This window comes from Thermobia domestica, chromosome 9 (genome assembly GCF_964235325.1).
Source record: "Thermobia domestica chromosome 9, izTheDome1.hap1.1, whole genome shotgun sequence".
Lineage (NCBI taxonomy): Eukaryota > Metazoa > Arthropoda > Insecta > Zygentoma > Lepismatidae > Thermobia > Thermobia domestica.
This window is the reverse complement of record NC_137462.1, coordinates 245,578,043-245,590,768: the sequence shown is the minus strand read 5'-3', so window position 1 is coordinate 245,590,768 and position 12,726 is coordinate 245,578,043. Positions and strand designations below refer to the sequence as shown.

At 33.2% G+C, this 12,726-nt stretch overlaps 1 protein-coding gene across 3 annotated transcripts in view; it reads left to right on the top strand.

Annotated features, from left to right (window-relative positions):
• The first annotated feature begins 6,781 nt into the window (after nt 1-6,781).
• Nucleotides 6,782-12,726, top strand: part of LOC145660647 (lysophosphatidylserine lipase ABHD12) — a 90,674-nt gene continuing 84,729 nt past the window's right edge. Inside the window, exon 1 of one of the 3 annotated variants that reach the window (XR_014126857.1) lies at nt 6,782-6,958. The gene's annotated coding sequence lies outside the window, so the exon portion shown is untranslated. The remainder of the gene's footprint in view (nt 6,959-12,726) is intronic. The other 2 variants (XR_014126856.1, XM_081725950.1) reach the window with 2 other exon arrangements.

Genomic DNA, 12,726 nt, shown 5'->3' with positions numbered 1-12,726 from the left:
TAGGCTAATATCTAGATTTTCACTTCTTCTTCTTCTTTTTTTTAAAAAAAAGTATGTCCGATTTAACTGATAATTTTAGTGGTTTTCATAAGTATTTTTTTTTTTCTTGCTACCTCTATGTAATTATGCAAAGTGAAAGATTTCAATATGAGTGGAAAAATTAACATATGCCTGTGATCATGGCTATCGCTCGAGCCGAATTATTAACTAAATAAACCTTAAAGAGCTACGGAGACAAGAGTGAGTACAACATTTAAACATGTTCAGAAAGGTTTGGTGGGGTGTATGTCAGACAATATATACGTACATAATTATTGTTGGTAGATTTATTAAATTAATAAATCTCTTATTTATTACAGATGTCACACACACACGCATATATATATATGGAGGTAAGGCATTATTGTCTCATTTTGAAATTTGCACCTTCAGACGTTATGTCTTGTTGGCCTAATTTTATCCCCCCCCAATATAGATTATTTAATTCGCACACTGGACATGACTATTTATTCGTATATGAAAGGTGTCTGTAAAAAGGGGGGTGTTCTCCCCCATAACAATACACATTTTTGCTGGGAGACAAAAAAAGAAAAAAAGTTTGAACATTTCCAATGTTTGAATGATAGACAATAAAATAGATGTAAGAATAAGATATGACTACCAATTTTAAATTTCTTACAAAATTGTAATATTATGTTAATATTAACTTATTTGTATTTAGTTGATTTTCTTCCATCCAGGTTCAGGTTTGTAGGTGGCCAACGGAGAATTACTTCTTTCTCATAGCAAAGGTTTGCCTGCGAATTTCGGGTGCGCATTATAAATTCGTCTGTAATAAGATCAAGATCGAGTGCAGCAGAAAGTTCTTGATGACAATTTTAAATTGCTAACGTGTCGAGCCGTTTTTGTCCCGTGGTAGATCGTTGATAGAACTTTAGTCGTCTTAAAGAAGAAAAGGATCTCTCCGCTGTGCAGATAGTGAACGGTAGCGCAAGGTGACCAGACGTCCCGTTTTAGCCGGGACAGTCCCTTATTTTCAACCGTTGTCCCGTTTTTCCTTATTCTCAAACGGGACGCCTAAATGTCCCGTTTTTAAGCAAACATGATCCAGGTGTCCCGTAATTATTATTCAAAATATAAATTGTCAATGCTAATTCTACACTCTTCCGTACCAACACTCATTAGGAGGTTCTGCCGTGCCTTGAACTTCTGAATATTCAAATGAGAATTGAGTCTTCTGTGGTTCAAGTAGGAATTGAATGGTAATTCTGAGTGTTGAAGTAGTGAAAAGTATTTTTGGGTAGGAATTTCAGACCAGCAGAAATCGAAAGGAGGAAGACCGCACTTTAAAAATTTACAGATAAACCATGAGAAGGCACTATAACACTTTTAAAAGCTCTAGGATTTAAATTACAGGATTCAAGCTGTAAACGTGAAATTTTCTGTAAATAAACATTTTGCTTTGTAAATACAAGTATATCTCAGAAAGGAATTAAGTTTATACATTTGATTTCGGTTCAAAATTTAACACGATTCCCTGAATCCTGTTGTTGGCAACGTCGAGTTGGAAATTTGCGCAATTTCAGCACTTTTTGCTCCTCGTTAAGAAGTCATAAATTACAAGAGATTATCAACGATCTAATCTTTAGAAAAAATTTGCACAATGTCGTTGCACCGGTTACCAGCATGTAGAGAAACAGACAAGATCTTAGCACCACTTGCTATTTTTTTGGAAGATAAGTACAGCCTCAGAAAAATAACGGGTACTGATTGCAAGCACCTGGAAGAATTTGTCATGGATTTTTACAGCTCCAAATCAATATATTCAGTAAGTGAACTGCCAGTGAAATGGTACTTTAGTTTACTTCGGTTGGTGTTGTTTTTGTAAAAATGGAGAACGAAAATATTTTGAAGAGTTTATTCCGTTGATTATAGAACTTAGAACAACTAGCTTTGAAGAGCGTGTATCGATTTTAGTTACTGTTAAGTTATGATTCACCTTCAGTTCATGTGTTATTATTTTATTAGTTGTAGGGTAGTAGTACTTGGTGGAGTATGTCAACAAAATTAGCAGGAGACAATGGGTAGAGATGCTTAGATGTAAAGAAATACACTATTGTTTAAATGACATATGATGACAGGTAGGGGTGGGGTAAAGCTAGTACACTATTGTATGTATAAGAGTCACACAAAAGAGAATAGTAATAGATGTCAAAGTTGCAAAGATAAATGTTTAGTAAAATAAAAGAATAATAGAAAAGAAAAACCTTGGAAACTTGTTGACCAATGGTAGATTGTTATAAAGAAAGAAAAGAATAATAGAAGTACACAATACATTGTAGCTGTATGCATTTAAAAGAATATTAAATAAAAGAAAAGAATAATAAAAGAGAAACCTTGCAGCTGTATGCTTTAAAGAATAATAATTTAGTTGTTGAACAATGGTAGATTTTTATAAAGAAAACGAAAAGCATAATACAAGTACACAATACATTGTAGTTGCATGCTTTAAAAGAATTTTGAATAAAAGAAAAAAGAATAATAAAAAGAGAAACCTTGCAGCTGTATGCTTTAAAGAATAATAATTTAGTTGTTGAACAATGGTAGATTTTTATAAAGAAAACGAAAAGCATAATACAAGTACACAATACATTGTAGTTGCATGCTTTAAAAGAATTTTGAATAAAAGAAAAAAAGAATAATAAAAAGAGAAACCTTGCAGCTGTATGCTTTAAAGAATAATAATTTAGTTGTTGAACAATGGTAGATTGTTATAAAGAAAACGAAAAGAATAGAACTACACAATACATTGTAGTTGCATGCTTTAAAAGAATATTAAATAAAAGAAAAGAATAATAAAAGAGAAACCTACAAATGTATGCTTTAAAGAATAATAATTTAGTTGATGAACAATGCTAGATTGTTATAAAGAAAACAAAAAAGAATAATAGATGTACACAATACATTGTAGTTGTATGCTTTAAAATAATTTTAAATAAAAGAAGAGAATAATAAAAAGAGAAACCTCGCAGCTGTATGCTTTAAAAGAATAGTAATAAAAGAGAAACCTTGGAATATCATTGAACAATCGCAGATTATTATAAATAAAAGAAAAGAATAATACCAGATGTTGATGTCGTGGGAAGTTGAAGAGAACATTGTATAATAGATGAAATGTTTATGAAAAGACTTTTAAGCCGGCGGGCGATGGCGGAAACGCGAACGCGGCGAGGGAATACTCGAAGAGCGAACGGAAAACACTTGCGTGCGCGGACTGGAATAAACTTGAAAATGAAGTAAAAGACAGGAATATTTAGAATTTTAAAGAAGACAATAGTATTTACCTTGAACGTATATATGAAAAGAATTTTGGGAATTTTTTGTTATTCTAAAGAAAATTTTTTACCTGTTTGTATTGTGTTACTTATGTGTTTAAACTTTGTTGTTTGAAAAGGAATAGGTGACTTGTGTAAACTTGATGATGTTGGTGGACGTCATCTTGTTTCTTTGAACTGTTTAAATACAGGAGTTTTGGAATATGTTGTGTGTATTTTAGCTATGGCTGCTGTGCAGAAGAAAGATTTCGGACGAAGAAGTATTATAACAATATCTGGAACTCTGGATCCATACCTTCACAATGGAAGAAAATTCTAGTAATTCCTATTCCGAAACCGAACTCTACGGAGCAATCTAACAACTTTCGACCAATCGCACTATTAACGTACTCTTTGAAAATTTTTGTGAATCTAATCCTGAATCGACTTATATGGTATTTAGAACACAATCAAATCTTTCCGCCCAACATAACAGGATTCAGGAAGAATTATTCAACGTTTGATGCTCTGTCTCTTTTCATCATTGATATCTACAAATCTTTTTATTCAAGACAACATCTCTTAGCAGTTTCTTTAGATATACAAGGTGCATACGATAATGTGAGTTTAGACATATTAATACAGAAATTACACCACATAAAGATTTCCGGAAAATGATCAGGATTATTCATAACTCACTAATTAATAGGAAATTATTTATTAAAATCAAAAACACCTACTCCCCTCCTCGAGAAACGTCTCTGGGATTACTTCAAGGTAGCAAGCTTAGTTCCATTTTATTTAATATTTACATTTTAGATTTAATGGTTAAAGATTGGTCACCCTGTCAAATAATAAGTTTTGCAGACGACATACTAGTAACCTTGCAATCCAAGAATATAAACGAAAGCATACCTACCTTGGAACAACACTTATCACTAATAAATACTTGGATGACCCAAAATGGTTTTGATCTCAATTGGAATAAAACTAAAGTTGTAATATTCAATAGAAAGAGAAGCTATAATCAATATGTTACAAATTCAACAAACGAGAATTAATTCAGTAAACTCTCTTAAATACCTTGACATAATATTGGACAAAAAACTAACTTGGAAAAACCATATTACATATCTGCAAGAAGAAGCTATGACATATTATAAATTGTTAAGATGTTTATCATCCAAAAAGTGGGAAATAAACCCTTCTTCTCTGGTAACGATTTTAAAACAAGGATTCCTAGCAAAGGTGTTCTATGGCATTATCTTCATGACGCTTAATCATTCTCAGCTAAACAAATTGGAACAAATTATTTACTCTTTGGCAAAGTTGATATTTGCGCCACCTTCATTTTGCCCAAAACAGTCCTTACTTTACGAAATTGGTAGTACACAATTGCATTTACGTATAATGGAAAAAGCACTTTATTTTATTTTAAATGCAATGGGCAAATCATGTTCATCAATAATTGCAAAACTCCACGACTTAGATATTCTTCTGAGTAAAAGGAATACACCTTACCAAAAGAATCCACCCTGGTTTTTTCAAGCATATAGTAATTTAAAAACCATAGGCAGTCACATTCAAAAGGTACCATTAATCAGTTGTTATGTTTGGAATTAACCAAGACCAACATAACTATAATAACATCCAAAATTCCTAACTTCAAAAAAATTTATCATTCAGACTTAAGAAAATCTATATACAAAAATGTTTGGAAAAATACTTTGAATTCCATAGATAAGGAAACCATATTAGTCTACACGGACGCATCAAAATATCCGAATTTACATGTTGGAGTGGCATTCTACATTCCTGCACAAAAATCTTGGAAAAATTTAAATTACCAACGTTCACATCCATATACGAAGGAGAAGCATTCGCAATACGTCAAGCGTTATAAAAAGAAATAATATGAAAAAAAACTCGGCCATATGCACAGACTCTCTAAGTGTGTTACAATCTCTACAAGCCACCCATTAGAATAAATATACATCGTGGTCAATTTTTTAAACATCAAATACTTATATTCAACAATGGTTACAAACAAATACAAAATAATATTCATCTTCAGTAAGGCCCACGAAGACATAGATAACAACCTTAATATTATTGACTCAGCTGCTCAACGAGCTTGTAAAGAAGAAAAGATATCAAATATTAAATTAGCATCAACTATTTTCAAATCTGATAACCAAATACATCACAGAAGAATCTAATAAGTGGCTATCTAATACTGACTCAAAAGCTGGAATATTATACTGGGAAATTAGTAGGATTAATAATTATGATAACTTAAAAAACCTAAAATTATGGTCAAGAAGAGAAGTTATAATTTATTACCGACTCATATTTAGCACAGCTTTGATTCCTACTAAAGTATATCAAATTAGGAAAAAGTTGACATATCATTGTTGGTGCGACAAGGGGATTGGTACCTTAAACCACATACTATTCGAATGCGAATCCTATCAGAATATTAGACCAACTCTACTGCATCAATTATATCTTCATCTGGGTTACTCCCGTTTCTCATATAAATGTATTCTCGGATCTAACAATTGGAAGGCTATCCAAGCTATGATTCAATTCCTACAGCATACAGGAATTAACTTATAAAAAAAGTTTAAAAAAATTAAGTCATTCATCCAAAATAAAATAATAATAACATCAAGCAGTAAGCACATTTGTTGCACAAAATTTCATGGGTGCATCTAGATCTTCAGATAAATTAACACCAGTTATGGTGAAGAAGATAAGACAAGACAAGACAAGACAAATATGTCTTAAAAGTCAAGTTAAAAGTATACCAAATGTTTTTGGAGATGTCACTACTAGTTCAAACAGACACAACAATGTTTGTGATTTCAGTTTATTGTTAAAAATTGACGTGTTGTCATATTTTATGTACTAAAGTGTACGTGAATAAAAAAAGACTGTAAAAAAATTCCAACTGTTAACTGAAAAATTGTATATTACATTTTTCTTGTCCTTTGTATGCATTTTAACAAACAATAAAAGTAGAGATATGCTTTATACAAAATCTCTCTTATATGAATATCAATTTGTGCATTTCTCTGTTTAGCATTATTTATAATTCTTTATATTTGTTTTTATGATAATTTATAATTTTTTCCTGGTGTTGCGATATTATTTCTGGGCCATATGCAGTCCTTAGAAGTTTGATTAGCATCATACTAAATGTCTGACTACTACAGGAAAGATATGTTAGCAAAACTTTTTAGTATGACTTTAATCACGCTTTAGAGCGATTTTGCATAAGGCCCTGTGAGTTTGTCCTTTTTTCCAGAATAAAAAAATAACGTTAAAAAATTCATTTTTACTTAAAACAAAACCTTGTTCGACCTCGCTCCTTGCCTGTCTGTAGACATTTTTTTTTCTTTAAGTCAAAACGAAAATGAATAATAATCATGACTCATTCGTTCTGTTCATTGATTCGATCCGTCGACCGAATCGTTCATGGACAGAAATGCAAGGAAAAGGAACAGGAACAGCTAATTAGTCAAATATATGGTGGTGAATAAAGTGACAAATGATAGCGTGATGTTCATGATATCGTGACTCATGAGGAGGGATTGAGACGTCAGTTTAATGAGTATTCTAGTAGGAGTAATCTTTAAATGGTAATAATTAATTTATGAATTTACCGCCTGGGTATCTGTTTACTGTTTTATAAATTTAAGTTCATGGTTACAATAATTGCGTAAAATTGTGAAAATTGAATAAATGTAGAGATTTTATTGTGGTTGTATCTCAGTTTAGGTGTTCATAGATTTGTAAAATTGAAGGTACAACGGTGATGATGCTAGTCTAGCATACTTACAGTCCCATATTTTTGTGTTATGTAGACCTTTGTGCTGCAGAGTAGATTCAGTATTTTCAGGCTTAAAAACAAACTTTTGACAACGAAATTCACAGTCCCTACTGAGAAAGTCTAAAACCACCAAACTTAAGCCATTCTCAAAAATTACTTTGTGCATATTATCTTTAAGAAGACTTCGGCGCTTTGCGTGTACATACTGCGTCCGAAAATATGCCATAAATCTAGTGTAAAAACAAACCAACGTGTGCTAGGTGGGTTCAATTACCGGCAGGAGTTCCTGTCGTTCGGATTCCATGTTAATCAGTAGGTCCCGTCGAATATAGGCTTTCTCCTGAAAAGGATGTTAAATTCAACTCAACGTGTGCTAGGTGGCCACTAAAATGCAATGCTATCTTACCTAGTCAGGGCAGGAACACAATAGTATGCAAAACTAGCTTGTAGTGAGTAGGCCTATCTCGTACAAGTTACCCAATGGTCACGATACGGATATAGTATACGTAAAGCCGCGTCAGTTCCCGAAGGAGCTGGACGCTCATACTCTCAGGGATTATTCATTGAGTATCTACGAACTTACCAAGGGGGTAACAAAGCGACTTTGATTTACTTATCGACTGATACGAAAATAAAACAGAACGTACCTGTACTTCATATCTGCATGTGTAGTGCCCTTGTACTTTATTTATGACTATGTGTGTAAGGGGGGGGGGGATTTAACGCATATCGCATGTCTTGTGCACATGGATACTTCTTACTATTGCACTACGTAGAAAATTTATGGTATTTCATGTAGAAGTGGTAATAGAACACAGAAGAAACGCAGATCACGACGTTCTCATGTATACTATTACCGTATAGGGATTAAGGTTCAGAGAAGGCGTCTGTACTTGCCTTCCCGTAACCTAAAGGAACCCTTCTCTACTCTCTTATCCTACACTAGTCTACTCTACCCTATCTTATTGTGCCATATTTTTGTACATATTATACCATTATGTTTCGACCCTGCTGTAAAAATTTTTAGCATGCATTGCTTTACAAAGCAGATACCAAGAAAGGGTATTAGTACTGTATCGCCGGACCAAGTACGAAAATGTACTCCATTCGGTTATATTTGGTTGAATTACATTAAGTTGTGTTAGATTTCGTTACATTAGGCGTGCAGTATTACTATACAGATCCATAGTATAATAAGTAGGAATAGTAGTAGTTGTAGGAACGGGTTAGAAGCGCCGCAGGGATTGGTTGGTTCTGTTCTGACATGAAATGGGCAAATTAAAGACTTGCCCAAATTTTTCTGTACATTTTACAGTCTATGGATCCGTAGAGTAAAACAAGTGTACCTCCGCGAAATAGTCCATTCGCCTCCACATACAGGGTTATTCAAAAAGAAAGAACAGATTTCAAACATTTATTTCTTCCAAACTACAAAAGATAGAAACATGATTCGAACGTTACTTGATTAAGAAAATTTACAATTTAAACAGCCCGGATAGAAGTTCCAATCACGGCCGCATTGGCACTGTTGTTTGGTGTTGTTTGTCTGTAGTGAAATGGCGGCGTCATCACAGGAGAAGTCTTTTTGTGTGCTACAATTGGCAAAACTTGAGCCCATTGTTGCAGTTCAGCGAGCATTTCGCCGTCAATTTAATAAACAACCACCGCATCATAAGCAAATTTACGAGTGGCATCGAAAATTCGTAGAAGATGGTTGCATCTGCAAAGGAAAAAGCACGGGACGTCCACGCACATCGAAGAATGTCGAGCGTATTCGTACACTTTACGAAAGGAGCCCAAAGAAATCCACATCACGAGCAAGCAAAGAACTTAACATTCCTCAACCAACGGTATGGCGAGTTCTAAAACATCGTCTGCACATGAAGCCATACAAACTGCAGTTATTGCAAGGATTGCATCCTGACGACCACAACAAAAGGTACGAATTTTGCATTAGCATGTTAGATGATATGGAAGAAGACATTTTTTTAAGATCTCACTCCGTGTGATTTTTATCTATGGCGTTACGTAAAAGACCGTGTTTTTATCCCTCCTTTCCCTCCTGACACACTTGAAGGTCTACGACATCGAATTGTTGAAGCTGTGTATTCGATAACTAGAGACCAGCTGATTCGTGTGTGGCAAGAAATGAGCCACCGTTTTGACATTTATCGTGTAACACACGTTGCTTATATTGAATGCACACCATAATTACTAACAGTAAATTGTAAACTTTTCTTAATCAAGTAACGTTCGAATCTATTTTCTATCTTTTGTAGTTTGGAAGAAATAAATGTTTGAAATCTGTTCTTTCTTTTTGAATAACCCTGTACAATGCCGAGCTTACAACTTCAAAAACAATCAACAAATACAACCACTTTCTTAACTTTTACTATTACCCTTACTTGACTTTCACTCGTTCTTTCTCACAAACATTAAACATTCTCCCATTGACCCAGTAAATTTCCTAAAACTGGTCCGGCGATACAGCGCTTAACCCCAAGAAAATAATAGTCTACGAAGTAGTAGAAGGTAATATCTGAGGGTTGCGGTAGTACAGTGGTCACCGCAGCTGTGTAATGTCCTTGATTCGATCCCAACTCGTGTTGGGCGTGAAACTTTCTTTTTTAAAGTAATTACTAAAACAGCTCTAATTTTGAACAATTATTTCTCAGGTGCCAAGTGGAGTATCCGCATGCGTTAACAAAAAGGAGAGTATAGAAGGCATTAAGGTAATTTTACTGGGAAGAAATGTGATTTCACTTTTACGTAAATTGTAGACTGTATTCATAATTTGAATGCTAAAGTCTACTACGGAAGTAGTTAAATTATGGAAGCGATATACACCGTCCGTCTAGTAAGTTTACAGAGTGATAGCGTTAAAAAGGAATAAGACTATTTGAAAAAAAAATCGTATTCTGTAAATGAGGTTTAAACTCTGCATTAGTTGTTTATTGATTAAGATGCTTAGAAAGAAAACTTAATATTACCACACATTATTTTTCTTTCGTCCAATCATTGTGAATTTAATTACCAAGATCACGGTGACCGCACTTGCTCTTACATGATGGGTGAATAATATTGTACTGCTGCCGAGTAACTATCACGTGTGACAAACGCCATGCAGAAAGATAACATAAATATGAGATCATCTCTGATTTTGCTTTCATTCTAACGTTGCTTAGGAAATGGAACCTCATTTAAATCGTATTAAGTTTTTTTTTTTTTAAAAAAAGAATGATTTAAATAAAAAAATTACCGTAACAAAAGTGATTTTTAAAAAAAGATTGTAATTTTTTTTCCAGCCTGAATAGAAAGTAATAGAATAGCATGAACAAAATGCGACCGCAACACAATTTTGAGAAGAAAAGAGTCTGGGAAAAAAATGCGTAGAGAAGGCAAAATGTGTGAAAGTTTAATAATACAGTAGTTTATTATACTTTTGACAGAATATTTTTGAAATTTGACGCCATTGTACTTTTGATAAAATACCCAGGTATTTCCTAATTTCTTTGGAAATTTATCAGAAGACATTATTTGACATACTGTGCAGTAAACAAGTTTAACAGTGTTGCCAGCACAACGTAAAGTTGTATATTTTTCAAATAGCACTGTGTAAGTTATTATACCGTATTTTAAATCTACATGTTAAAAATATACCACAAGTCATGTAGTGCTGCAAACCAAGGACGCTACAGGATCACAATCATTGAAAATCAATCAAATTTTGAAGGGTTCTACAACAGTAATAACGGAAGTGACACGCATGAAGTAATGCATATTCGTAGTGCTTTAGTATCGAATGCTACGGTCATAATATAATGTATTTCCAACAAGTAGAAACGAAGTTACAAGGAATTGAAAATTTGAATTTTTTCAATGAACTTTTTATTTCGAAAAGTGTTTAGATAAGTATCACATTTTGTTCCATCTAATGGATATAAAAATCACGATGGCATTCACAGCAATTTTATATCATAAACCAATCCGAAAATATGAAGAAATGGTTAAATTTTAATATTGCTTAAAGTGGCGTATTAACGGGAACTTTTAAAAGCAGCTTTTGACTTATTTTGCTTTTATAACATCACTACAATTTTACGCAGTGCTGCAAACTTTACTATATATTAAGAACCTTTTGTGGTATCGAAATCCTGTGAACGGCTGCAAAATTTTCACATAAATTGAAAGCCATCTACGCAGTTGGATGAGGTATTCTTCTAAATAGTTTTTCGAATTAAAGGCTTTTGAAAAAAAATCAGATTTTCAATCCTTCGTTTCTATTAATTTGAAATTCGCCATATGATGGTCTTAGTATTAACCTTCGCATTACCAAAGGGGGTACTTCAGGTCCACCAAAGTATGTTTTTGTAATTATTCTCTTAATCGTGTCTGGTGCCTTCCATCTCAATTCAGGCAGAGCCTGTACCATCACCATCTCAGATATTGTTGAAACTTTTTTTATAGCAACTAGACATGTTTTTAAGAGACCCATACTTTTTTGTTTTGTCGAATAGATTTTTCCCGCCAAGTAATGGGCCATCGAAGACTGGGAGTACAATTTATGAAGTGTAGAAGACATGGGAAATTGTCAACTTCGGAGCCCCACCATTTAGCTATGAAGACAGGTAGAGTTATAATTCTTGTTGTGGTATGTATGTATATAGGGATATAAATAAACTATATTTTATTATAGTTTGGTTTACGCATAAGTATCTTTTTGTACATAAATTAACAAATGAACGTCAGTTTATCTGAAAAGTTGAAGTTTGAGAATTTTTTTCGACTACTTCCGGTTCAAATTTTAAAATTCTGTTTTCACGGTTGGTAAGACCTAGTTACCCGCTTTCCGAAAAAAAAAAATTGTATCGCTTCTGTGTGCAACTGTTTTGTCGCAAAAAATTTGAGAAATTGTAAAATTTTCAAAAATCGCCATTTTCTCGAAAACACCATCTTCTAAAATTCTGAAATTTTGTCAGATGGTTCAACTTTACATGAATAATAATCACACCAAATACTATTCTCGACCAATGCTTCGTGAATTAACTACAGCCTTTTGAAGTTAGCGAAGTTTCGTTAACTTTGATGTCACAGTTAGCAACACTGGAAACAATAAAAGTGCAATGATTTGATGATGTTTGTAGTTCACATTCATTAAATGAAGAATAAAAGGTTTTCTTGACTTGTTTTTTTTTTTTTTTTTTTCATTATTTTGATCAAGAAGGCTCTCTGAAATAGTAAAATGAGACTCCCCCTACTCCTTCGTTTTCTTAAACCGAAATAATCTGAGGTGGAAATTACGATTACGAAACACACAAATTTTAAGTTTACTTCAAATGGCCATCCAATAAATTCTGATTATCTATAAAAAGCCTGAACTATTACCTCAGTGATGATTTGGAATGCTCCAAAGACTCAATTAAGTGCGATGTCATTACAATGATCAAAAAAGGACAAAAAGTTAAAAAAAAAAAAGAAATCGAAACATTTTCTTTCGCGTTTCATCAAAGAAATTTATGGACTTTTTGAATAGAAGAATCCCAGCATAAGAATGGGTCACTCGGAATTTTATAGTAT